This window comes from Diospyros lotus, chromosome 7, assembly GCF_014633365.1.
Source record: "Diospyros lotus cultivar Yz01 chromosome 7, ASM1463336v1, whole genome shotgun sequence".
Lineage (NCBI taxonomy): Eukaryota > Viridiplantae > Streptophyta > Magnoliopsida > Ericales > Ebenaceae > Diospyros > Diospyros lotus.
The window spans coordinates 5,645,214-5,670,857 of NC_068344.1; the positions used below are offsets into that span (position 1 = coordinate 5,645,214).

The window sequence follows — 25,644 nt, forward strand, 5'->3', positions numbered from 1 at the left end:
ATTTTCTAAAAAAAAAAAAAAAAAAAGAGGTGAGATATATTTATAATTTTTTATTTTCTTAAAAAAACTTTTATGCATTAATTAAGTTTTATAATATAGAAATTACTTATTTTGCACTAAATATTTGTAGAGTTAATTTGATATAGACTTGAGTGATCCACATATAAAAAAAGTAGTGAATAAGATTATGACTAGACATTTTACAATTTACAAATATCAATATCGCATGCATTACAAGAGATTTGCTACTCTAAATGAGACACATTAAAATCCTGACGATCACATGGAATCAGATGATTGGAAAGCTTTATGTACACATTTTAAAGAGGAAAAATTTAAGGTAATATTTCATTTCTAATATTATTAGTTATTAAATTATGAACTGTACTAACATAGAAGCATGGTAGTAACATGAACCATAAATCTCAAAAATTTGTTTAATATTATCACATAATAAATTTGCATAATTTTTTAACTTGGTGATACAATAAATAATTTTTCTTAATTTTTTTCATATGTTATTTAATTTTTTGTAGTACTTTTTTTTCTCTTGCTATTATATATTGTATAAATTTATAGGCTCAAAGTACATCAAATGCAAGTAATCGAGCGAAGATGGAAGTTTCATATACGTTAGGTTCAAAGTCTTATTGCCAACACATGTATAAAATAGTATATTTAATTAATTATAAGTTGAACTATAGTTGTTATAATTAATTAAACGACCTTGTATTTCATTTTTTTTTCAAAATTTTTTTGACATGTAGAATTTTTTTACCAATTTTAAATATAAAAACTTATTAAGGAAAATTTGAAAAAGAATTTAGAAGAAAATCTAGAAGACAAAATTGATGAGCCTATTGAAGTAAGACTTTACTTTGAGACACATGATAAAAGTGATGGTACTTGGACCCACCCATAAGCTCAATAAAACTATGCAAGTAACTTCATTTTATTGATTTTTAATAATATATTATTTTAACTATTAATTTATATAAATTTGACAGGACGCCCAGATTTTTTAAAATGTTTTGAAACCAAAATCTAGATATATTTATGGACTTGGTTATGGGGTAAAATCAAGTAAATCTAGAGAATTGGAACTAAAAACTTTTTTAGAACTTGAAAAGATTAAATATTAAAAGTGAAATAGTGAATTAAGAGAATAAATACAAAGCCAACAAATCAAAATAAGCAGTCTACAAGAATCTTATGATCAATTTAAATTTTTGATTGAAAAGTTAAGGCATGAACGAAGTGGTGAATTGAATATATCTGCTTCTTTTCATGAAGGTAAACATATAATTTAATTATTAATTAAGTATTTTATTCAATTCAAATTTATTTAATTTTCATTTATTCTATTGATTTTTTTTTGGTGGATTGAAATTATGGAACAAGTGGAATTATGAAGCAACAAGTGGATGACGATCAATGATGTTTGGTGCCAAGTAACTTTTTTTAATTTTTATGTTTCGGGATTGAAAGTAGTATTATTTTTAGCAATGTTTTTAGTTTAGTAACGACGACTTTCCATAGTTTGGATTATTTTTATTTGTATTATTGATTTTATTTATTATATTCAACATTATTCACTTTATTATTTTTCAAGTCTTTATTTAATTTTTAATTTATATTAAAATTTAAATTGCATTTAAATTATAATAATACGTTATGGCAATACTTTGAATAGAGATGTTATGTTGCCCGATGCGAGCAATTATGAGAGGGCGAGCATGGACCCACCTCCCCTCACCCCTCCTTGCTAGCCCACGTATGTTGCTCGATGTGGGGAATATATGAGCACTCATACTTTGAATATGAAGAAAAAGAAAAAAAATTGATACAAGAATGAACAAGATCTATTTTAAAAATAATTCCAATAACATAACTTTCATCATTAAAAATATTTTCAATAAACTAATTTTTCATTGCTTGTTATTATTATAGTTATGACAAATGGAAAAACATATTTTTTTGTCACTATTATATTATTGAAAATATTTTTATATTTTCAAAAAATTTCACATTTTTTCAAAATATTCATCACTTTTACCATTTTTTGACCCAAAAAATCACTTTTTAGAATTATTGATATAAATAATTTTGTCACCATCGATAATATGACAAAACATACTTGTCACCCTTTAATAATGTTGACAAAAATATTTTTGTTGCTTTTTATGATTTTGTGAAAAAAACAATTTCACCATTGTTAATATTTTCTTACAAAAAAGATTTGTCACTTTTACGAATTAATGATATAAATATTTTTTGTAACTATTGGGACATTGAGAATATGACAAAAATATTTTTCACCCTTTGATAATTCTGATAAAAACTTTTTTGTCATATTTTTCAATGTTGTAAAAAACTAATTTCATTATTATTAATATTTTTTTACTAAAAATATTTGTCACTTGTGTGAATTATTGACACAAATATTTTTGTCACTATTGTGACATTGAGAATACAAAAATATTTGTCACCCATTTATAATTTTGACAAAAACATTTTTGTCACATTTTCTGATTTTGTGAAAATTAATTTCATCAATATTAATATTTTCTTACTAAATAAATTTGTCACTTTTTCTGATTTTGTGAAAAATAATTTCATCAATATTAATATTTTCTTACTAAACAAATTTGTCACTTGTATTAGTTACTGACACAAATATTTTTGTTACTATTGGGATATTGACAAAAATATTTTATCACTATTGAATAATTTCAAGAAATTTATTTTGTCACTATTTATATTTTATCAAAAAAAATATTTTTCACAATATTAAATAATTAAAAAAATTATTAGTCATTATAGAATATGCAACAAAAATTTATTGTCAAATTAGCTAATAAGTGAAAAAATTAATTTTATCACATTAAAAATTACGTCAAATAAGTTTTGTCACTATTTAAATTGTGAAAAAATATTTTTTGTCACAAGATACACTTTATCACGATAAAACATATGATTTGTATTTAAATTTTGGATTTATTGTGACTAAATAGTAACTAATGTGACAAAAAATATTTTTTTAAAAACAAAATAATTTATTATAATAAGTTGGTTTAAGTGACAAAATACTTTTGTCATAATAGAACTGATGATATTGTTGTGACAGAAATCGATTTTGTCACAATATACTTAATAAGACAAGTTTATTGTGACTAACATGATGACAAACCAACTTCGTCACAATAAATATGTTGTGACAATTTTCATAGTTATTGTGACAAATTAATTTATTGTAAGAAGTCTAAATTCTTGTAGTGCATGAGCCATCTTTGTTGGGTTGTATTATTTATTTATTTTTTTATATTTGTATATATTCTATATGTATTTATTATAATGACACTAAAGTGGGTCTAGGTGTTTTATTACTTAATGTCGGTTTAATGGCATTTTAAATATAGGTCTAAGTGTTTTAAAAATTAAGTGATAAATTACTTTGATGGCATAGAAATAATTCTAGATTGAATAATTTTATTTTATGGTTTGTATGATCGTGAAAATTAATGTATGGGTCTAGTTTTTAAGAAAAAAAATGAAAAATAATGTATGGGCCACAATTAATTAGTTAATGAGTTCATCAGGTGGGCCAATAAATTGATGGGTTGGGCTTGGGCCCAATGGTAAAGGAATTTAAATTTTTATATGGATCAGAAAAGAAAAATAAAAATTTAAAATATGTGTCAAATATAAAAAATGTCCTAAAAAGATTTTCTATAATAAGATAAAGGAGAGGCAAATCAGTCTTTGTTGAAGGAAGGGGGCAACGCAGCCTGCGGATGTTCCCTCTGCCTTTTCCTTTGCTTTTTGCCAGAGCGTATCCTCCATATTTAGAGCCATATTCCTTTTTCTCCTCCACTGTTCCATTGCCCTTCATCTTTTTCTCCATCCATTCTTTTTCTTCATCTTCTTCTTCTCCCATTGTTTGTTCGTGACTGGAGCTTCAACGGATGAGTCTCATTAGGCAAGTTTCTTTCTGTATTCTCTATAATATTATGTAAATTCCTTGTATCTTATCTCATTCTAGTGCGAGGTCCTTGTTCGTCTTCCCATCCTAGCCTAATGATTGTTAGTAAATGTTTTTTCTGCTGTTATAGTAATTTTTGAAATTTCTTGCTAAGCATCTTGCAGTCTCTATGATGTTTTAAATGGGGTTATCTTACTCCAAAATTATTTTTTGGAATAGCATATTATTGCTTTAGCATACAGAAGCTTTGTTCACATCTGTATCAGTAATCAATTATATATATGCGTAATTATAGAAGCCATTCAAATAGAAAATGGCTTATCCGAATCATAGCTATGCATATAGAAGCAACCCATTCGAATGGGCTGCCCAACCATTTGAATGAGAGTCTTCTTTCTCTCTCTGTTGGTTCGAATACTTGCATGTCATGTGCAAATCATACATATATATATATATATGCAAAAGAAATAGTGGGTATATATATTCACACACACATATATATATATATATACTGTAACCACCCGCTTCCCAGAGCCTTCTCGTGCACAAAGAGAATCCGTGAGAGGGTCATTACTAAAATGATACCGAACAATAACACTGTAATACCCCATGTTCGTATGAAGTTGCCACGCAATTTCGATGAGTTTAGAATACCGAAAAATTAATTTTATAGCAATTTCAGGTACCGAATCAACTGTAGGGAATATCTCGAAGTGAAATTGTCTAAGGAAAATGATATGGTCTCGATATGCATTCCAAGATAAGATTTATGGTACCAAAAGAAATCGGATCGAGAATAGTTTTCGGTATAGCTAAATTATAGCTGCCATTTAGGCTATAAAACCGAATCGTTGTAGGAGGCTTCCGAAAAATCAACAGAACCCTAGGGGGCTCCGATTTTGAGTAATGAGCAACCCTTCAGTGGTTTCAGGATGAAACGACAGTCCGGTGAGGACACTGGGGCAAAATCGTCTATATCGAGTAATTTGAAAGTTATTAATTTTGCGTTTTCTGTATCGAAATGCAAATTAATTCAGTGTTTGAGGATATTATTGTAATTAGAGAATTATTCTAATAAATTTAAGCTAAAATTTGAGATTAATGCATAATTTTTATATATATTAAGTGTAATATATAATATATATAGCATATATATATATAGGCATGTGCACGTGTGTGCGTGGCCAGCTTCTGTGAAGCTTTAATGGCCGAGATATTGGCCGCAAAATAGGGAGATTGTGGTAGCGAGATTTGAGGGTATGACAACAAGATTTGAGGAAATGTTCAGCAAGATTTGAGGGGAAAATCTTAAGAAATCGTGGAGCTTAAGTCATGGCTGCCTATAAATTGGCAGTAATCTTGGCCGAAGGAAGTAGAGATCCAAGAGATCGAGAGAGAGAGGGGGGAGGAGAAGCAAGAAGATTGAGAGGGAGCTGGGTGGCGGCTGAAGGCGATGAGCTCGCGGCAAGCAGCGGTGGCGGAAGTGGCCGACGCAGCCATGCGTTCCAGCTGGTTGCGTGAAGCTCCAGCCATGGCAGCTCGAGCGCGAGGCAAACCAGCACCAGGCCAACGCGAAGCAAGCATGAGCGGACCAGGAAGGCGGCAATGAAGGCCGGTGTAGCTGCTGGCCACAGCCGAAGGCGGCCGGGTTGGTTGCGTAGGAAGCTCCCACGCACGGCCATGGCAGCTGCTGCAAATTTGCAGCGCGCAAAGCTGCTGCAATGGGGTCTCGTGGCGAGGAAACAGCGAGCAATGGTGCTTGCTGGCGACGGCGGAGGGCCGAGAGACACCGGCGGAGAGCCAAGCGGTGGCTGCCGCGAGTAGCGCTGGTTCGGCCATGGAGGAAAGAAGAAACAGAGGAAGAAGAAGGAAGAAAATGAGAAGGGAGAAGGAAGGAAGGAGAAGAAGAAGAAGAAGAGTAGAAGAAGAAAGAAAGAAAGAAAAGAAAGAAAAAAAAAGAAAGAGAAGAAGCAGAGGAGTTGCAGGAGGCGAGAGGAAGAAGAAGAGAGGGAAAAAAAAAGAAAAGAAAAGAAAAAGAAGAAAAGAAAAAGGAAGAAAATAAAAGAAATGGAGAAAAATAGAAAAAAATATTGAAAAATCCTAAAACAATTCTAGAAAATAGGAAATTATGTTTTAGTAATATCCCGAAGTTTTTGGCGAGAAAAGTGGCCCATGCACGCGTTTTGGGAATATGACACACATACCGAAGAAGCCGAAAAAGCTAAGTTAAGGTAAGTAAAATTTCTTAAAAAATTTTAGAAATTCAAGAATATTATTTTATGAATTTTCGTAGTGAAATATTTGAGAAAATATTTTAGAAATATTTAGTTTGGATTTATTAAGGAAAAATAGGAAGAAATAGAGAGAAAATTATAGAAAATGCCAGAAATTATGGAAAAATAGGTTTTAATATTTACTTAAATAATTATAGTGATTAGGATACTTTTAAGCTTAATTTGAAGTGACTTGTAGAATTTTGAGGTTGGCACGCAAATCGAGGCAAGACACGGATATCGAGATAGCCCGATAACCTTGAGAAGGTAAGTGGTACTCCCGAATTAAAGTTAGTTTATGGCAAATGCTTGGTTTGTAAGTGGTTTATGTTTCTCGAAAATGTTTTCATCATATTGACATGCCCTGATATGTATCCATCACTTAGACTGCATACATGACATGATTATAAAATGCATGAATACACGTCGATATCATTGATCACTTGCATTTGAGGTCGTAGGGAGTACGAACTGACACCGCTACTTTACCAAGGGTGCACCCATACACCTCGGCTTCGAAAGAGGGGGCCGCAAAAATGGTAGGTAGCATGAGGGGTGCAGTTGACACCTACGAGATAAGACATTGCATACACACATGATATAACATTATGTACCCTTACTTAGATGATTCATCATCTAACCTGGATTTTGCCCCTAAAATATTCAAACGTTCCAGATGGAGATTGTAGCAGATTCAAGGATAAATGATGCATGGAGTGACACTTAGCAAAGTGCATGAAGAATGAAATGTATGTTACGTAGCCCTTGTATTTAAGTTCTGCTACTTTAGATTCTGAACGTTTTGAGGAATGTTGAAGATGCGAGAATTTATTTATGATTGATGTTAAGATATCAGGTTTCAATCCTGGCTTCCGCATTTGATGTGTAAAGTGTTTCTCTTTTGAGATAAATGTATGAGAATTCTAGGACGGATTCGAGGAATGATACGATTTAGTTTAGTGTTTGAAAGAAAAAAAAAATTTATTGTCCCGAAATTGTCCCAAGTTATAATGCACCCGGGAAAACGGGGCGTTACAAACACAACTACAACTCACACACACAACCCCTATTTAAGTCATAATCTCTTTTTTTTATAACTTCTCATATTCGTCATTACATAGCCGATCACCGTGAGCCCATATGGCTTACATAATACACATATATCTCAAACATAAAACATTAACCTCAACACACATACAATGACACTCAGGATCTAGTTTCGGGAGAGCTCTGCACTTGCTATCATGACATGACGGTCTGGACCCAAACCCCACGCGTACACACTTGCGATTTCAAGATACTCTTACCTAGAATGATGAAAAGCAAACATGAGTCGCGAGACTCAGCAAGCTCTAGAAATAAAGGCTTTACGATACAGACATGACTCTTCCCATAACATCCCATGCAATTCATGCCAATGCAACGTCATGTCATGCCATGCCTAATACTTGTCTTATTTTCAGATGCATAAACATGTAATAAACTTCACATAAACAGTCCTTAGGGCCCTCATCAAACATACATTTGCACCCAAGTCCCACATACAGACATGTTGGCAGCCTTCTATAGGCTACCATTCCATTTCCCTTACACGTCCATTTCCCTGTCACTATCGTCTTATCCTGCCGTTGCCGTGGGACTCTAACCCCCCGGTCTTGTCGTGGACCACGCCGCCATGGGTCTCACCCTAAGGTCTTACCGTGGCCACGTCCACCACCCCTACTCAACACTTAAAATCGCACATTCTCACCATGCAGTGCAACAAATAAGAAATGCAATGACTTTTGTAGCATAAACGTGATGACAAGACCCCCATAAACCAAACATCAGGCCATACTACGCCCACATAAGAATTCACACATGCAATATGCCTCTAAATGCACCGGCTCACCTAGAATACCCAAGTTGGCTCTTAAACCAACTAGGTCATACAAATGCTCACACATCCCATCACACACAACGCATGTCCCAACAGTGAATGCAACCTATTCCTTATGCAGCACATACATTATGATATGCACAAGCCAAGGCAAGAATTTGGCAGTATTAGCTCTTCTGGCCCGTCTAGCGCTTATCGTAACTGTAACGACCCGTAAATCATAGTTTAATTTAGTTAGTAGCTATTGTGTTGATTTAATTTAAAGAGAATATTAATCAACAATAATAATAATATTAAGTGTAAGAATAAGTTTATAATCAAGCATTATAATAATAATTTATTATGAGATTAAGGAATTGGAATGGAGCAGTGCGTGAAGTGCTGGAAATTAATAAAGGCAATTCAAGTTAGCAATTAAATATAAGTGAATGTGTATTATATTAACAAGGTGCTTAGTAGATCAAGTGGCAGGCGTGCATAGGGGCTGGGTTGTGGACTCAGAATCGAGCTTGAGGAAGGGCTGCACTGTTGCTGATTTTGCTGGAATTAAATTCCAGCCAATTGAGGGCCAAAACGGTGCCATTTGCTTAAGAGGCGGTGGCCTCCAACGTTAGTCCAAGCAACTGCCACGTGGCTGCTTCCCAGCCACCCCTTTTTGCCTTATTTAAGCCCGATTTCGGGCGTTCTTTTTGCATGCGAACAGTAAGGAAATTGCAGAAAAGAACAGCAGCATGCGCGAGACAATTTGAGATTTTGGGGCTTCAAAAATTGGATTAAACTCCGTTTAATCCCTAATTTAATTATTCAGGTATGTAGAGCAGCTAGTAATTAATATTCTGTACGGTCAGAATTTCGTTTTAAGTTCAATTTTATTAATTTTGGCAAATAATTGGGATATTGCAGTTTGTATAAATTTTACCGTGTTGAGTCGAAACGAGCCTAAGGATATCTCTGTTAAGGTAAGTTCTTTTCACCCACCTCGTCGTTACTTTCGTTGTCAAATTATTTGACCTCCCTTCGTCTGTTTCGGCTCGTTTATTAATTATAGAATTTTGAGTCGTTTGATTTAAATTTAATTTATTAAGGTGGCTTCGAGGATTTTATTAGTGTGAATTAATTTAAAATAAATGCGAGACTCGTTGGGATTTTAATTGTGGTGCGCCTACGTGAGATTTTAGGCTGTTAAATTATTTATATTACGCGGTTAAATTTAATTAATGCGAGCCATGGATTTATTAATCGCTATTAAACGTTTTACTTCGCAGTGGGAGCGTAAGAAAGAGAAGAAACGGCCGTGTAAAGACAAGCTCTTAACCCTCTCTTCCTGATCTTTAATTCCCGTGGAAGACCCCATGATTTCCTGTATTTTATCACCTCCCTTACTTTAATTTGGTACTTAGCCCTATTTGTTGAATTATTATTCATCTGATTTAATTTAAATTAAATCCGAGACTTCTAGAATTTTATCCGTTGTGAGCCTATGGGGGTTTGTACCGCCCCCATTCCTTTCGGAATGATCCTGAACCCAGTTGGGACTAGGTTCCTAGACGGGCGGGTTTATTTATGATTTTATTGGGTTTATTTACAGTTTTCTTGGATTTATTTATGGTTCGGTTAGAGCTATCGAGCAGTAGGGCAGGGGTCGGTTGTTGGTAACGTTGGAGTAGACTATCGTACGGCCCTGATGTGGACCTTCGGGTGGACACTCCTAGTCACTGGCCGTTGACCGGTGCCACGCACTGCTGACAAGCTCTGCCGGTATGTGATTTACTGCATGGTTAGATACATTGTATTACTGTTCATGATTTGATATGCACATGGGTACGGGATGTATGTTGGGATATTCATTTATTGAGTATGCTTGGACACGGACATTCTAGATTGGTTAGGTTGCATCCAGCGCGACATATGCATGGCATGTGGTTTACTATGTGGGCGGAGCATGGCTTGATGCCTGGATGTATGGGCGCCTTGTATCACGTCGATGCTCATTACGCCATTGCATTCTTATGTGCATTGCATGGATACTGGTAGTATTTAGTTCTCGGACGGGAGTACCGTTCTGAGGGAGCCTTTGGCTCGGTTGTCGGGAGTACCGACGGATACAGGTGACAGGAGTACCGGCCTGGGACAGTGCGCGCAGGTTTGTTGCAGATATTTGTTGCCTTTCAGGGCAGCGGCAGGTTAGTATGGGACTTGGGTGCCAAGTGTCTTATGTGGGCCCCAAGGACCGGTATGTGCTTTTATTTTATTATGCTATTGAGCTGTTGTGTTGTAGCGTCTCATGGCTTGTGTGTACCTGGGGATTTATTCTGGGGTGAGACTTCTGGTTTTGTGTAGCCTTATGCCTTTTCTTCCTTATGCTTGCTGAGTCTCTCGACTCACCTTGCTTTCCATCATTCCAGGTAGTGGCGGCGTGGGCCATAGCAAGGGAGTCAGCTTTAACGGCAGAGTCGGTGTGGTGTACAGGCAGTCTCGTCAATCCCTATCCACTCTGATGTCTAGGTAGAATTTACTCTATTATTTCGTACTGTGCCAGGTCTTGACTCGAGTCTTGTGTATGTCGGCACAGGAGTTTGTGTTTATTTATTTATCTTGTGACCGCTGTATTAGCGGGGTACCCATAGTGCATGCATGTCTTGAGCTTTGCTTCCGCTGTTCTCATTTTTGTGTATGCATGCCGGGGTGATCTTTGTCTTGTGTTTATCTCATTTCTCCTCCCGTAGGCGCTCCCGTTCGGGTAGTCTGGATGGTTGGGGATATCCGGGCGGGGGGTGCTTACAGTAACAGTCGATGACTAGCGCCTATACATCCAGCCATCAATTGTCACGACCCACGATCGACAGTTAGTGGCTTTGTATCCCATACCCTTAGACACCCATATAGGCAACACTAAACTTTTATACTTCATACTTATTATTTCGCACACTTTATTTATGACAACATAGACACCATTATGTCATTCACATTCTCATATCTTCCCATACCCAGGAAACCATCTCCAAATTCCTTTTTAAATTATTAACATAACCCCATAATCTTGACCACATCTATTTTCTAATAACCTAACCCCAACGGGTACGACATCATTTCTAAGGGAAGCGGAGCGATACAAAGCTTCGTGACGGTCAAAATGAAAGACACCAAGACATCATTGCTTAGCTCATTCCATTAACAGTAAACTCATTAATAAAATATAAGTCATATGGTGATTACCACGCAGATTATTATTATTAATGCGTGGAACCAAGTCTCGGTGAGGGAGGGAATAAAATACTAAAAACCACAGAGACTTTTACGGGAAATAAAGAACACTAAGAGAGTGTTAGGAGCTTGCCTGAAATTAGCTGATTCTTGACTTTTCTACGCTCCCGATGCGAAGTAAAATGTTTTGCTGCGATTAATAGAGTTATGACTTAAATTAATTAAATCCAACTGCGTAATCCACATAATTTAGCCTTGAAAAATCCGTAACTTAAATGTATAATACTTATAATAATTTTTCGCACTTACCTGGCTAATTTAATCACAAGATATTCCCAAAATCTTCTAATTTTCCTCTTCATTTCCCTATTTTTTCTCCCATTTCCAGCTATTGCGCGTCCTCTCTTTCTTCTCCTTTATTTCCTTTCATTTTCTCTTTCTTTTCCTATCTGTTTTTGGCAGCAAAATGGCCAAAATTGGCCATTTAAAACGCAGTAGAACGCTGCTTCGCGCGCAAGGCAAAATAGGCAACCTAGGGGCCACCACGTGGCGCGGCCTGCAGTCGCGTATGGCTGCCACCGCCCCAGCCCGAAATGACGTTGTTTCGGGCTGGTCTTACTGATTAAAATTAGCAATTTTCTTCCAGCACACACGCCCTCCCACGGAATCAAACTCGCATCCGCTGCCTGGCCGTCCTCGCATGCGACTGCTTGCGCCACACGCCACATTCAACCTATATATGCTTTCAATTAAATTTAAAGTGACTTTCAGTCACTTTTCAGATTTTACACCAACACCCCCACAGCTTTCCATTAATTACACACGCGCCCCTCTTAATAATTACCCTTACACTCGATCTTCCATAAATTGACACTTACACCCACATCCAATTTTTCTCTTATTACACTTACACCCCAAATTTTCAAAAATTCCACTAAATTAATTTATTCCACTATTTTCATAAATACTCCCAATTAAATTAATTAATTACCTTAATTTCCCATTTCTTCAAAACAACTTGAACCATTATTTTTTCCTTAAATCTCCAAATAATTTAATATTTTCTTTAAATTCACAATTAACCAATACTCTCCATGAATACAAGAATTATTAATTACCTTATTTACCCATTTTCTCAAAATAACATAATTAAGCATTTTCTCTTAATTCCTCAAATATACCATAAATAAATACTTTCTCCAAAATTTCCAAATACTCCAAAATATCATCGAATACTAAAATTAATAATTAATAATTATTTCTTATCTCCAAATTTTTGGAATGTTACATATACAGACCCCTCATTCGAATAAACCCACCCCTTGTTTCGAATAGCCACTGTTTGATTCGGATAGCTTATATATATATATATAAAATTGAAAAATATTTTATCACAATTTAAATAGTGACAAAACTTATTTGACATAATTTTTAATGTGATAAAATTAATTTTGTCAATTATCAAATATTGTGAAAAATATTTTTTTGATAAAATAGAAATAGTGACAAAATAAATTTGTCAAAATTATTCAATAGTGACAAAATATTTTTGTTATTGTCCCAATAGTGAATAGTGACAAAAATATTTGTGTTAATAATTCACATAAGTGATGAATTTTTTAGTAAGAAAATATTAATACTGATAAAAGTCATGTTGATGGAATTATTTTTAAGACATTTTATTCATCCTTATATCAAATAAAAAATTACAAAAAAAAGCTTGAAATATATTAAAGTCAACAATGTTAAATATAATAAATAAAATCAACAATATAAATAAAAAAACTTCATATATGGAGAGTCATCATTTCTAAAATAAAAGCAATGCTCCAAAACAATAGTACTTTCACCAAACATCATTGATCTTCATCAAACATCCTTGATCTTCACCAAACATACAAATTAAATAAAGTTACTTGGCACCAAACATCCTTGATCTTCATCTACTTGTTGTTCCATAATCTCAATCTACCAAAAAGAAAATCATTAGAATAAATGAAAATTAAATGAATTTGAATTGAATAAAACACTTAATTAATAATTAAATTATATATTTACCTTCATGAAATGAAGCAGATGTATTCACTTCACCACTTCGTTCACGTCTTAACTCATCAGTCAAAAATTTAAGTTGATCATAAGATTCTTGTAAGCTACTTATTTTGATTTGTTGGCTTTGTATTTGCTCTCTTAATTCAGTATTTCACTTTTCAGATTCAATCTTTTAAGTTTCTAAAAGAGTTTCTAGTTCCATTTCTCTAGATTTACTTGGTTTCACCCCATAACCAAGTCCACGAATATATCCAGATTTTGGCTTCAAAACCTTAATCTGGCGCCCAGTCATTTCAGTACCATCCTCCATTGCTTTGACCCAAAGAGCATTCATTTGCTCCTATAAAAATAAAAATAGAAGTTAATTCAAACATAAAAATTTATAAAAATTAATAATTAAAATAATATATCATTAAAAATTAATAAAATGAAGTTACTTACATAATTTTCTTGAGCTTGCGGGTGGATCCAAATACCATCACTTTTACGATGTGTCTCAAAATAAAGCCTTACTTCAATAGGTTGATCAACTTTGTAGTGACCCGTAAATCGTAATTTAATTTAATTATTAGTTTATTGTGTTAATTTAATTTAAAGGATATATTAATATATTTTGTTGATATCAATAATAATAATAAGAATAAGAATATTAACAATCATAAGAATAATAAGTTATCAAAAGCAAAGGAATTAAGAGGTTGATGTAGGATCCTACATATTTAATGTATAAGTTAAGGGAATGCATTATAATAATAAGGCTAAGGAAATTGGAGGGGTGAAGTAGCGTGAAGGGCTGCATTTAAATAGTAACCACAAGTTAACATTTAAGATACAAGTGATATGCATAATTAAATGAAGATGCAGCTAGCTAGGTGAAGCATTTGCTTGATGCCTGAATGTATAGGCGCCAGTGTATCTAGTTGATTATTACTACGCCTTGCATTTTATATGCGTATTGCATGGTCACTTTGTGTTCAGTAGTCTCGAACGGGAGTACTGTTCCGAGGGAGCCTAGGGCTCGGTTATATAGAGGCTCGGGTGTCGGGAGTACCGACTAGAGAAAGTACGCACAGGTTTGTTAAAGACTAATGTTGCCTTTCAGGGCAGCAATAGGTTGGTATGAGACTTGGGTGTCGGGTGTCTTGTGTGGACCCCAATGACCGATATGTGCTTTCATTATGTTATACTATTGTGTTGTAGCATCTCATAACTTGTGTGTATATGTGGGACTATGTTGGGGAGTTCACTTCTTCTATTTAACTTATTGCCTTTCTTTTCTTATAAATTTGTTGAGTTTTGTGACTTACCTTACTTTCCATCATTCCAGGTAAGGGCAAAGCTAAAGTCGAGGGCGAGGATTGCAGTACCTAGCAGCCGTGTCGGTATGGTGTACAGTTAGTTTCCCCCGTTGTCTCTGATATTTTGAGAGGATTTTGGTACCTTTGTTTTTTACTATGCTGGGTTGTTTCTTGTATTCTTTATTTGTTGGCATAGGTATCCGTATGTATTTATATACTATATAACTACTGACCTAGCGGGGTACTCGTGTGCGTGCATGTGTATAGTTTTGCTTTCGCTATTTTACTTCTTATGTATGCATGCCAGGGTAACTCCCGTCTTGTATTTCATTCCTTTCCCTTTCGTAAATGCTCCCGTTCGGGTAGTCTGGGTGGTTGGGATATCCGAGCGAGGGTGTTTACATTTGTTAGTATCAGAGCGTCGTTTAGTCAGTTTTGGGGGACGAGTACTTGTACACCAGGGCTACTAGGTGGAATTAGGGTGTTAGGTCGTGTTTTTAATTTTGGAATGCATTCTAATTATTCTTGGTGGAATACCATCATTTGTTCTTGGTGGTGTTGAATCTTTTTCTCCAAGTTGTGTAGTATGAACCATGATTGGCAAAGTGACGTTCCTCTTGGAATATTTAACGATGGAGTAGTAGACTTTGATTTCAAAATAATTATTTTTTTCTGACTAGGTACCATAGCAATTAAATCTATTATATAATAAAATAAAAATATGTAAGTCGTCCATAATAATATTGTTTATTGACTATCAAGGTGAAATTTTTAATGTATCGATCTATTAAATCAAATTATATTATAAGGTATAAATAAGAAAAAAAATAAAAGAAAAACTAAGAGGTATTTTAGTGTTTTCAACAGAAATATTTTTTAGTAAGCTTTCAACAGAATCTTTTTAGTGTTTTTTGTAATTTATTAATAAATTTATATAATATTATTTATTTAAAATTCAATATTTTATTATATAATTAAAAATAATCTAATTAAAATTTAATATTTTATTCCACTTTTGGGCCTAGCCCGCGCGACTGGCAGACAAGGTCACTCAAAATGAATGTGTAGTTTCATTTTATTTCTATCTATTTACATTCTCATAGTTCATTTTCTTTAATATGTGACTTGTCTAATTTAGAAAATTGTCACAATCCGATTTCTAATAGGTCATGACCGGCACCAATCCCTAGGCCTAGCTACCCCACTGTGGATTAGTAAGCCTCTTTTCTAGTTTGGTTTGCTATAAGCATTAATAATACCAACAAGATATAGAGATAGGAATTAAAACACTATATCAACTTCCCACAAAAATCTCGATATCTCCTATATAGCAGTTACAAAAAAAAATTCTTCTGTCATAATTACATATACGGTCCCATATTGCAGGCTTTTGCCACATATGTGTACCACAAAAATAAAGTACAAAAGAATATACTCAACAGTACGAGTGCATCTCCACAAAACATCTTATATCAAATTAGAAATCAAAAGAAGTCTAACATCATACCAGAAGATCTGCTGGTCCAGTATTCAAAAGAAGAATCTCCTGAAAATATTTTTTTTAAAAAAATGGGTGAGTTTTGTGGACTCACGAGTATAAGGTATGTCATACTCACTAGGAGAGTGTAATAAAAATGCTAGGATGAACGTCATGGATACAATAACATAATAGTAATATGACTAACGAGAATATGTACCATAAGTTTAATTAATTTGAGGTTCAAAGGAAAACAGGCCTAGCGTCTATACACACATGCACACAAGTACATATACTGGCATATACATCATCATCACACTATAATACCATAATAGCACACGTGATAGCAGTGTTGAAACATACTCACGTGTCTCTCATGGCCTTAGCATATCAAGCCTCACAGTACCATGATCTTTTCCTACTATGAGTCACCAGGAAATCTACTAGTTAGTCCTCTAATAATGCAGATGATACCATACTTAATGCACAAGTCATAATCATATATCATTTCATGCGATGCCTAAAATACACCATATCATTCAATATTTCACATTCTCAAGACGAGAAATCAATTAGGGTATCATTTATAATTTTTCTGCTTATGTCTTTCCTAGTAGGATAAAAATATTTAATACATTTTAAAAACATTTAAAAAAAAAGTCTTTTTTTTTCTATCATTCGCATATAAAAATCATGTATAAGTTATGCATATAAAAATCAGTACAAGTTTATAATATTTATGCATGGAACAGTATATACATGCTGTAATATCCCAAAATTTGAAAATAAATAATAATTATTCAAATCGATGTTTGAAGACATTATTGAATATTTGGGAATTTAAAAGGAAGTATTTATTTATGTTGTTTGAGGAAAATAAGGAATTAAAGGTAATTAATTAAATTATTTGGTTGATAATTATTAATTATTGTATTTGTGGTGATTATTGGATATTTGTGGGTTAAAAGGAAATATTAATTTATTTGGGTATTTGGAGAATTAAGAAAAATGTTTATTTATGTAATTTTGAGAAAATAGGAAATTTAGGTTTAATTAATTTAATTGAGGGTATTTATGAAATAGGAAAATAAATTAAATTGGTGGAATTTTGGAAATGTCAAGGTGTAAGTGAAATAAGAAAGAAATAGAAGATCGAGCGTATGTGCAATTAAAGGAAATTAGGGGTGCTGAAACATGATTTGCGGAAGTGGCCGCAAATCACTTTAAATATAATTGGAGCAATATATGTAACGAAGAAGCAGCTGAAGCAGGCGGTTCGCGCGCGAGGAGGCTGAGGCGAGGTCGCGAGTTCGAGCGAGGGGAGGTGCACGCGGGAGAAAAAATGGGTTGATTTTAATCAGCCAATGAGGTGGTGCTGGCGTGCGCGGCTGCTGGCTGCGCCACGTGGCCGCGCCCCAGCCCTTCATTTTGGCCAATTTAAAGGCCAAATTCGGCCATTTTCGAACCAGCAAGCAGAGAGCAATTTAGAGGAGAAGAAGACGTGCGCATAGTGAAGAAAATGGAGAAATTGGGGAAAAACTTTGGATTAAATTCAGTTTAATTGCGATTTAATTAACCAAGTAAGTAGAGAAGCTAGTATTAAACATTATGTACGGTTGAAATTTCATTTTGGGCCTAATTTTATTAATTTTGGGAGTTTAATCTATTTTTCAGCGTATATTAATTTGGTGGCATTCAAGTGTAGAAACGTTGTAAACAGCTAAATAAAGGCAAGCTCCCCCTACCCTTGCGATCTCCTTCCATTTTGTGAATTTTACGCATTTCCTTAATTCGTTTCGATGTCGCGTATTAATTATATAAATGGAGGATGTTATTAGCGTGATTTAATTTAAATTAAATATGAAACTCGTTGGGGATTTTATTTGTGGTGTGCCTACATGGGATTTTAGACAGTTAAATTAATTATATTGCACGGTAGATTTATTTAATTAAAGCTACAATTTTATTTATTTCCATCAAACGTTTTACTTCACAGCGAGAGTGCAAGAAAGGCAAGAAACGACCGTGTAAAGGCAAGCTCTTAACCCTCTTCTCCTGTTCTTTAATTCCCGTGAGAGACTCCGTGATCTCTCGTATTTTATCCCATCCCTTATTCTAATTCGGCGCCTAGCATTATTTATTGAATTATTATTCATTTTTTTTAATTTAAATTAAATCCGGAACTTCTTGAACTTTATTTGTTGTGAGCCTACGGGGGTTTGTACCGCCTCCACACCTCTTGGGAATGATGTTGAACCCAGCTTGGGGACTAGGTTCCTAGACATGCGGGTTTATTTTCGATTTTCTCATGTTTATTTATGGTTTGGTTAGAGCTATCGAGCAGTGGGGCAGGGGTCGGTTGTTTGGTGATGTTGGGGTAGACTATTGTACAGCCCTAAAGTGGACCTTCGGGTGGACACTCCTAGTCACTGATTGTTGAGCAGTGCCAGACACTGCTGGTTAGATTTGCCAATATGTGATTTATTGCATGATTTGATATGCTGTATTATCGTTCATGGTTTGATATGCACATGGGTGCGGGTCGCATGTGGGGATATTCATTTACTGAGTATGCTTGGACACAAACATTCTAGCATGGTTAGGTTGCATCTGGCACGGGCATATGCATCGCGTGTGGTTTACTACGTGGGCGGAGCATGGCTTGATGCCTAGATGTATGGGCGCCAGTGTATCACGTTGATGCTCACTACGCCATTGCATTTTAATGTGCATTGCATGGTTACTGGTAGTTATTAGTTCTCGGACGGGAGAACCGTTCCGAGGGAGCCTATGGCTTGGGTGTCGGGAGTACCGACACGAACACACGGGTGACGGGAGCACCGACCCAGGACAGCGCGTGTAATATCCTCAAATTTTGAAAATAAGAAATTCTAATAAGGAAGGGAGAATTGTAATATCCTCAAATTTTGAAAATAAAAATAATAAAATAAACTAAATTAATTTAAATTAATGATTTAATTTGAGGCGGTGCGCGTGTGTGCTGTGCTTGTGTGCGTGGAAGCTATGAAATGGCCAGTGGCCATATTTTTCAAAGTGAGCAGAGGAAAGACAGGGGGAGGAACAGAGAGTGAGAGATAGAGATCGGGTGAGAGAGAGCAGGGTGGGCCGAGAGATTGGGAGGAAGGGAGTGATCGATAGAGGGAAAGAGAGAGAGAGAGAGAGAAAGATCGAACGAGGGAGAGAGAAGGAGGTGGCGGCCATGGGAGGCTGGCCGAGCAAAGCTCGGCCATGGCACCGACGAGAAGCGGCAGTGGCTTGAAGAAGCCGCGGCCATGGACGATGCGGCGCAGCGGCGGCGGCGACACAAGGCGGCAGCAGCAGCGGCGACGCGCGGCCGTGGGGGGGCGGCGCTGAAGGGCGACGGTGGCCGCTGGTTCGGGCGAGGAAGAAGACGCAGGGGAGAAGAGGAGGAAGCAGCGGCCGCGGGGAGAAGAAGAAGAAGAAGAAGAAGAAGAAGAAGAAGAAGAAGAAAGAGAAGAAGAAAGGAAAGAAGAAGAGAAGAAGAAGAAGGAGAAGGCGCACTGGAGTAGTGGGCGCGGAAAAAGAAGAAGAAGAAGAAGAAAGAAGAAAGGGAAGAAAAGAAAAATAAGTGAAAAAAATAATAGAATTTGGGATTTTTCGGCATGGAAAGTGATCAGGTATGTGGGTAAAAATTAATAGAAGCCTGATATATTTAAATTATAAATTTTACGCGATTAAAATTAATTAATTTGGGTCCCAGTTGTGTTATTTGCTAAGAAATGATTTAATTTGCCTCGGGAGCTTGAGAGAGGTCGGAATCAGCTAGTTTCAGGCAAGTTCCTAATCCTTTCCTCGTATTTCTTAATTCCCGTGAGAAACCCTATGATTTCTCGTATTTTATACGCTCTATTCGTCTGTTTCGGCTCGTTTATTAATTATGGAATTTGGAGTCGTTTGATTTAAATTTAATTTATTAAGTTGGCTTCGAGGATTTTATTAGCGTGATTTGATTTAAAATAAATATAAGACTCTTTGAGATATTAATTGTGGTACGCTTATGTGAGATTTTAGACGGTTAAATTAATTATATTACACGGTAGATTTATTTAATTAAAGTCGTGATTTTATTTATTACCAGCGAACGTTTTACTTCGCAGCGGGAGTGTAAGAAAGAGAAGAAACGGCCGTGTGAAGGCAAGCTCTTAACCCTCTCTTCCTAATCTTTAATTCCCGTGGAAGATCCCGTGATTTCCTGTATTTTATCACCTCCCCTACTCTAATTCGGCACCTAACTTTATTTGTTAAATTATTATTCATTTGTTTTAATTTAAATTAAATCCGAGACTTCTAGAGTTTATTTGTTGAGTGCCTATGGGGGTTTGTACCGCCCCCACTCCTTTCGGGAATGATGCTGAACCGATTTGGGGACTAGGTTCCTAGACGTGAGGGTTTATTTACGATTTTATTGGGTTTACTTACAGTTTTTCTCAGATTGATTTATGGTTCGGTTAGAGCTATCGAGCAGTGGGGCAGGGGTCGGTTGTTGGTGACGTTGGGGTAGATTATTGTACGGCCCTGAAGTGGACTGTCGGGTGGACACTCCTAGTCACTGACCGTTGGCCGGTGCCGGGCACTGCTGCCGGTATGTGATTTACTGCATGATTAGATACCTTGTATTACTGTTCATGATTTGATATGTACATGGGTACGGGATGTATATTGGGATATCCATTTATTGAGTAATCATCCTAATATAATGTTGGTTAAAATGAGTAAAATAAAAAAATATTAAAATAAAATTAAAATATTTTTTGAACCAAAATATAAAATAATCAAAAACAAAATTGAGAAATATTTTAATATTTTTATCAAACTATTTGTTGTCATTTTTTTCTTATTTGTAAAGATTAAGATATGCTTATTCTCTTTCAAGATAAACATATCTTGAAAAATCAAAATAAAAAATCACGTGATTTTTTTAAAAAAAATCACTAAATAAATTTAATAAACACGTTGAAAAAAATAAATATTTAAAATACTTTTCACATCTGATATTTTTCTCTCATATCTTAATTAACAAACGCATCCCTGCAATTCCATTCCCAATAGGTAACATGTGGTGTGATAATATATATCCTCCAGAGTATGTGGGTTTAATTTGATAAACAACAAATGCAAATTAAGACTAAATTCTTCACTTTTTATTAGTCTTAAATTTTCAAATTCGCTCTTCTTAGCTACATGGGTTTAAATCGACGAATGGGAAAGGAATAGGAGTAAGGGATAGGGATGTCCCGCGAACATACAAGATTTTTAAGCTTCTCATACTTACACTTGACTTCAACTAATTGTCTTTAGGATGTAATCCCGTGACAAGTGGTGTCATAATTAGAAAAGGCATTCTCTTCATACAGTACAAGGAAGGACACGGACGCAAACCAACAAAATAAGGTCTGCTCCGTAAGAGGAATTAAGATTCGTCAAGCCATAGAATTATAAACTATGGGAAATCGCGAGAAAGAAAGCGTGACCTTTGACATTCCGTGAAAATAACAAAATAAGTTTTATTTCCTAAGAAAGCTGTATGGTCCATGTCCTTTCTGGGTGGGTACAAGTTGAATGGTTTACAATTTTACATCAGGGTGGCGTGGCTGGCAAGTTAAAAAAAAAAAAAGGCAAAAATGAAAAATTATAAATGATGAGCATCTTAGCCTTCATTCCGGGATTATATATGTTTGGGGAATAAATGGTGTATGTAATGCGGGTAGAGAATGCCTCCGTAACCCAATCTAAGCAAGCTGTAGCCAGGTCGTGTCTTCCTTCCAGGAGCTACAACTCAACATCAGGGAGCGGCATTTTCCAGTAATTCCATGAATTGTAGTCTTCCTGCATAGATAGTGATTACCCGGGAAGTTAAGAAGCAGTGAAAAACGAAGAACATGGATTCAAAATGAGAATAGACTCCCACATTCGCTTATTTTCTCCAGTCATTACATTTAGGAGCACGGACTATATGCACTTGGCATGGTTTACCTGCTCAACCATTGAAGTCGGAGGGAACATGTCATTGACCAGTGTATGTAAGGATGTATATGTCTTCACATCCATGCGATGCTGACAGTTGGCCACCTCGCCCTGTGTTTTATATGCTAATCAGAAAAGGGGACCAAAAAAATAAAAATAAAATAAAACCTCATCTGTCCAAGCTGTTTTTGGTGGAATAAATCGATAGATACCTTAGGATTAATGATAAAGATTTTGCCCTTTGGAATCCCCATTTTTCTGTAACTGAGTTCGTCAGTGTCCCTGTTCCCGAAGCCCGCATAGAATGGATTGTAGTCAGGAGGAAATAATGCTTTAATATCCTGTAGGGCACACACAAATTTTCAGCTAAAAAGAGCAAATTCAATGTGTGTGTCCAAAAAACCTTTCTTGGTTTAGATTGGCAGAGCTAATTATTAATTGTTACGGCCCTCAGATTAGAAAACCAAAGGGAAGGTAAGATAAGAGACTTACAGCTAGTTTGAGTTATAGCTTATGGCTTATAGCCTAACCATAGCCCAACCAATTAAGGTGCAAGTGAATTCAAAATCTTACTCTCAAGACATAGGTCGAGTGATCAAATAAGTAATATGTTAGTGTCAGTTCGGTGGGTCGTGAGTTCAATTATCATCCTGCATAGTGAGGCGAAGTGTCACACCTACAATTTATCTCCATTGACATAATCGAAGGCACGAGCATTGAAGGCCACGCAAGACAGTCACCCCAAGTGAATCCAAAATTCACTCGGAGCATTGGCAAAGATAAAACCTTTGACCATATATATATATCATAGAAAACCCACTAGGAGTAAGTAAGCCTTAGACCACTTGGCCAATCGATTCATTGTCTGCTAATTGATTTCGGCTTTTCCATTAGTCGATTGCCCCTATTTTGTGTACATTAAAACATTAGGGTGGATGCCAGATTCTGATGCGAGTTCATTGCTCTTTTTCCATTTTTTGTTACTTCTCTTATAATTGTGGTATAATTAAGATGAGTATCTGGTTGATTAAAGCTTGCATCTTTGGATTTTTGCACTTAAAAGGCTTACCCAACTTAAACATTTGGCTCAAAGCTGTTTGTTTTTCTTTTACTTTTTTCTTACTTAGTTTAGTATTCTTTTTCTTTTCAAAGAAAGGGAAATATACGTCACGAGTTAGCATTTTATTTATGCATACAAAGTTTTGTAAGCATACATATCAGCTTACATATTGTATACACACACATACACATACACACACATACAGAGAGGGAGGGTGGGTGGGTAAATAAAATAAGGCCTCTTAGTTTTTCTTTTATTCTTTTCTTATTTTTACCTTGTAATCTAGTTTGATTTAATAGATAGATACATTGAAAATTTCATCTTGGTAGTCGAGAAACTATATTACTATAGATGACTTACATATTTTTGTTTTATTATATAATACATTTAATTGTTAAGGCACCTAATCAGAAAAAAATAGTTATCTCAAATTCAAAGTCCACTATTATGCCGTTAAATATTCATATTACACATGTGTAATCTAAGTCCAATACTTAACCATCAAAGGTTTCTAGTACACAAATGCAATCCATTGCTTTACCACCTAATTCTAAGAAGAACGTCACTTTGCTAACTATGGTTCATGCTACACAATTTCACTACAGGAGGTTTGATTTTTTCCGGCGGTTAAAAAACTGCCGGAAAAAGTAAAAAAACCGCCGGTAAAATTTTTACCGGCGGTAATTTCCTCTGTCGGAAATACGTCCGTCGGAAAATATTACCGGCGGTTTTCAACCGCCGGGAAAAAAAAATTACCGACGGTTTCTTCAAACCGCCGGTAAAAATACGAATTCCCGACGGTTACTAAAATTTGCCGGCAAAGTTTTTTCTTTACCGGCGGTTTAAAACCGCCGGTAAAACATCATTACCGGCGGTTTTAAACCGCCGGTAAAAGCCGGCTATTAAAAAAATTTTCCGGCGGTTCAAAACCGCCGGTAAAACAGAATTACCGGCGGTTCAAAACCGCCGGCAAAGGTTTTATACCGGCGGTTTAGAACCGCCGGTAAAATCCGGCTATTTTAAAAAATTTGCCGGCGGTTCAAAACCGCCGGTAAAGCATGCGGTTTAAAAAAAATTGCCGACGGTTCAAAACCGCCGGTAATGATCGTTTTAAAACCGCCGGCAAAGGTATTCACGGCGAAAAACAAAAACGCACCAACAATACTAAAAAAAATTTTTTTAGAACCTGTATACCTGTATAACATTAATCAAATGCAATCCTGTATAACAAAAAATCACGAACAATTTTAAAAAATTCACCCACTACTCAAATGCAATCCTGTATAACAAAAAATCACGAACAATTTTAAAAAATTCACCCACTACACACAACTAGTATAACAATTGTATAATAAATCTATTTAAATACCATTACAATTTTAAAAGATCAATCTTGTCACATCTCATTACACAATACCATTTTTGTACATACAAATCAACCCCTTAAACTAAAACATGTCCGAGTGACCTCAAATAACCCTTGACTACACCACCATACTGCTCCAACCAAGATTGCATATTATATTTTTTCGATCTGCATTGAAAAACAATAGATCTATAAGTATGTGCATTAACTATGAAATTACATAAAACATGTTCAAAATTGCATAACTATATACAAAAACACTTACATCGGAGACCCTCCATGGTATTGTAGTTTTACTGTTATTAGCATCCCTCAAGACACGCATCCCAGAAAATTGTCGAGGCAATGGATATAAAGGTTTCAGCACTTTCTGAATACTAATTTCAACAAATTCATTACCTAGCTCTACTCCCCCTACAGATTTGGTCGGATCAATGGATACAATGATTGCCTCAGCAACAATATGGCGAGGTATTCGTCCATTCATCAAGTGAACAAATTCACTAATCTGTTATATCATACAAAATAATAAAAATTACTTAGTATATAATATCATGAGTATCCATGAGAATGATAACAAAGCAAGACATAAAACCATTTCTTAACGTAGATACTAAACTTCCACTTCCTAATCTAGCATGTAACATAAAACTTGAGCCCTATCCTCATATTCATCGTGTGCATCATGGATGAGCTGGTTCAAATCTTTAAAACATGTTCTTTTTAAATCCCCTGTTTTTTCTTTCTTGTTTATAAACAACAAAATAAATGAATATTTTGAACTTGGTTTGTTACGGTGCTTTTCCTTTTCGTTTTTGTTTTGTTTTGTTACGTTTGTTTGTTTGTTTTTAGAACCACAAAACAATTAATTTTGCTTAAAACTAACAGCTATTAGTTATTCTTAAAACCAACTAGTAAAAACAATTAATTTTGCTTCTCTAAAATAAGTCTAAAACTAATAAGTGTTTTGAGATAAAATGCAGAAAACTAAAAGAGTGTTCAAACATAATGAAGCCGCATAATTCAAAGGGATTGACTGAAGCGAGG

The 25,644-nt window shown here is 35.2% G+C and overlaps 1 long non-coding RNA gene across 1 annotated transcript; it reads right to left on the reverse strand.

The window, feature by feature from the left end:
• Positions 1–21,648: 21,648 nt before the first annotated feature.
• On the reverse strand, positions 21,649–22,541 carry LOC127805932 (uncharacterized). The gene is made up of 3 exons (XR_008024235.1): positions 22,384–22,541; positions 22,181–22,282; positions 21,649–22,033 (listed from the first exon to the last, which is right to left on the reverse strand). It is a non-coding gene; the product is annotated as an uncharacterized LOC127805932 (long non-coding RNA).
• Between the last annotated feature and the right edge of the window lie 3,103 nt (positions 22,542–25,644).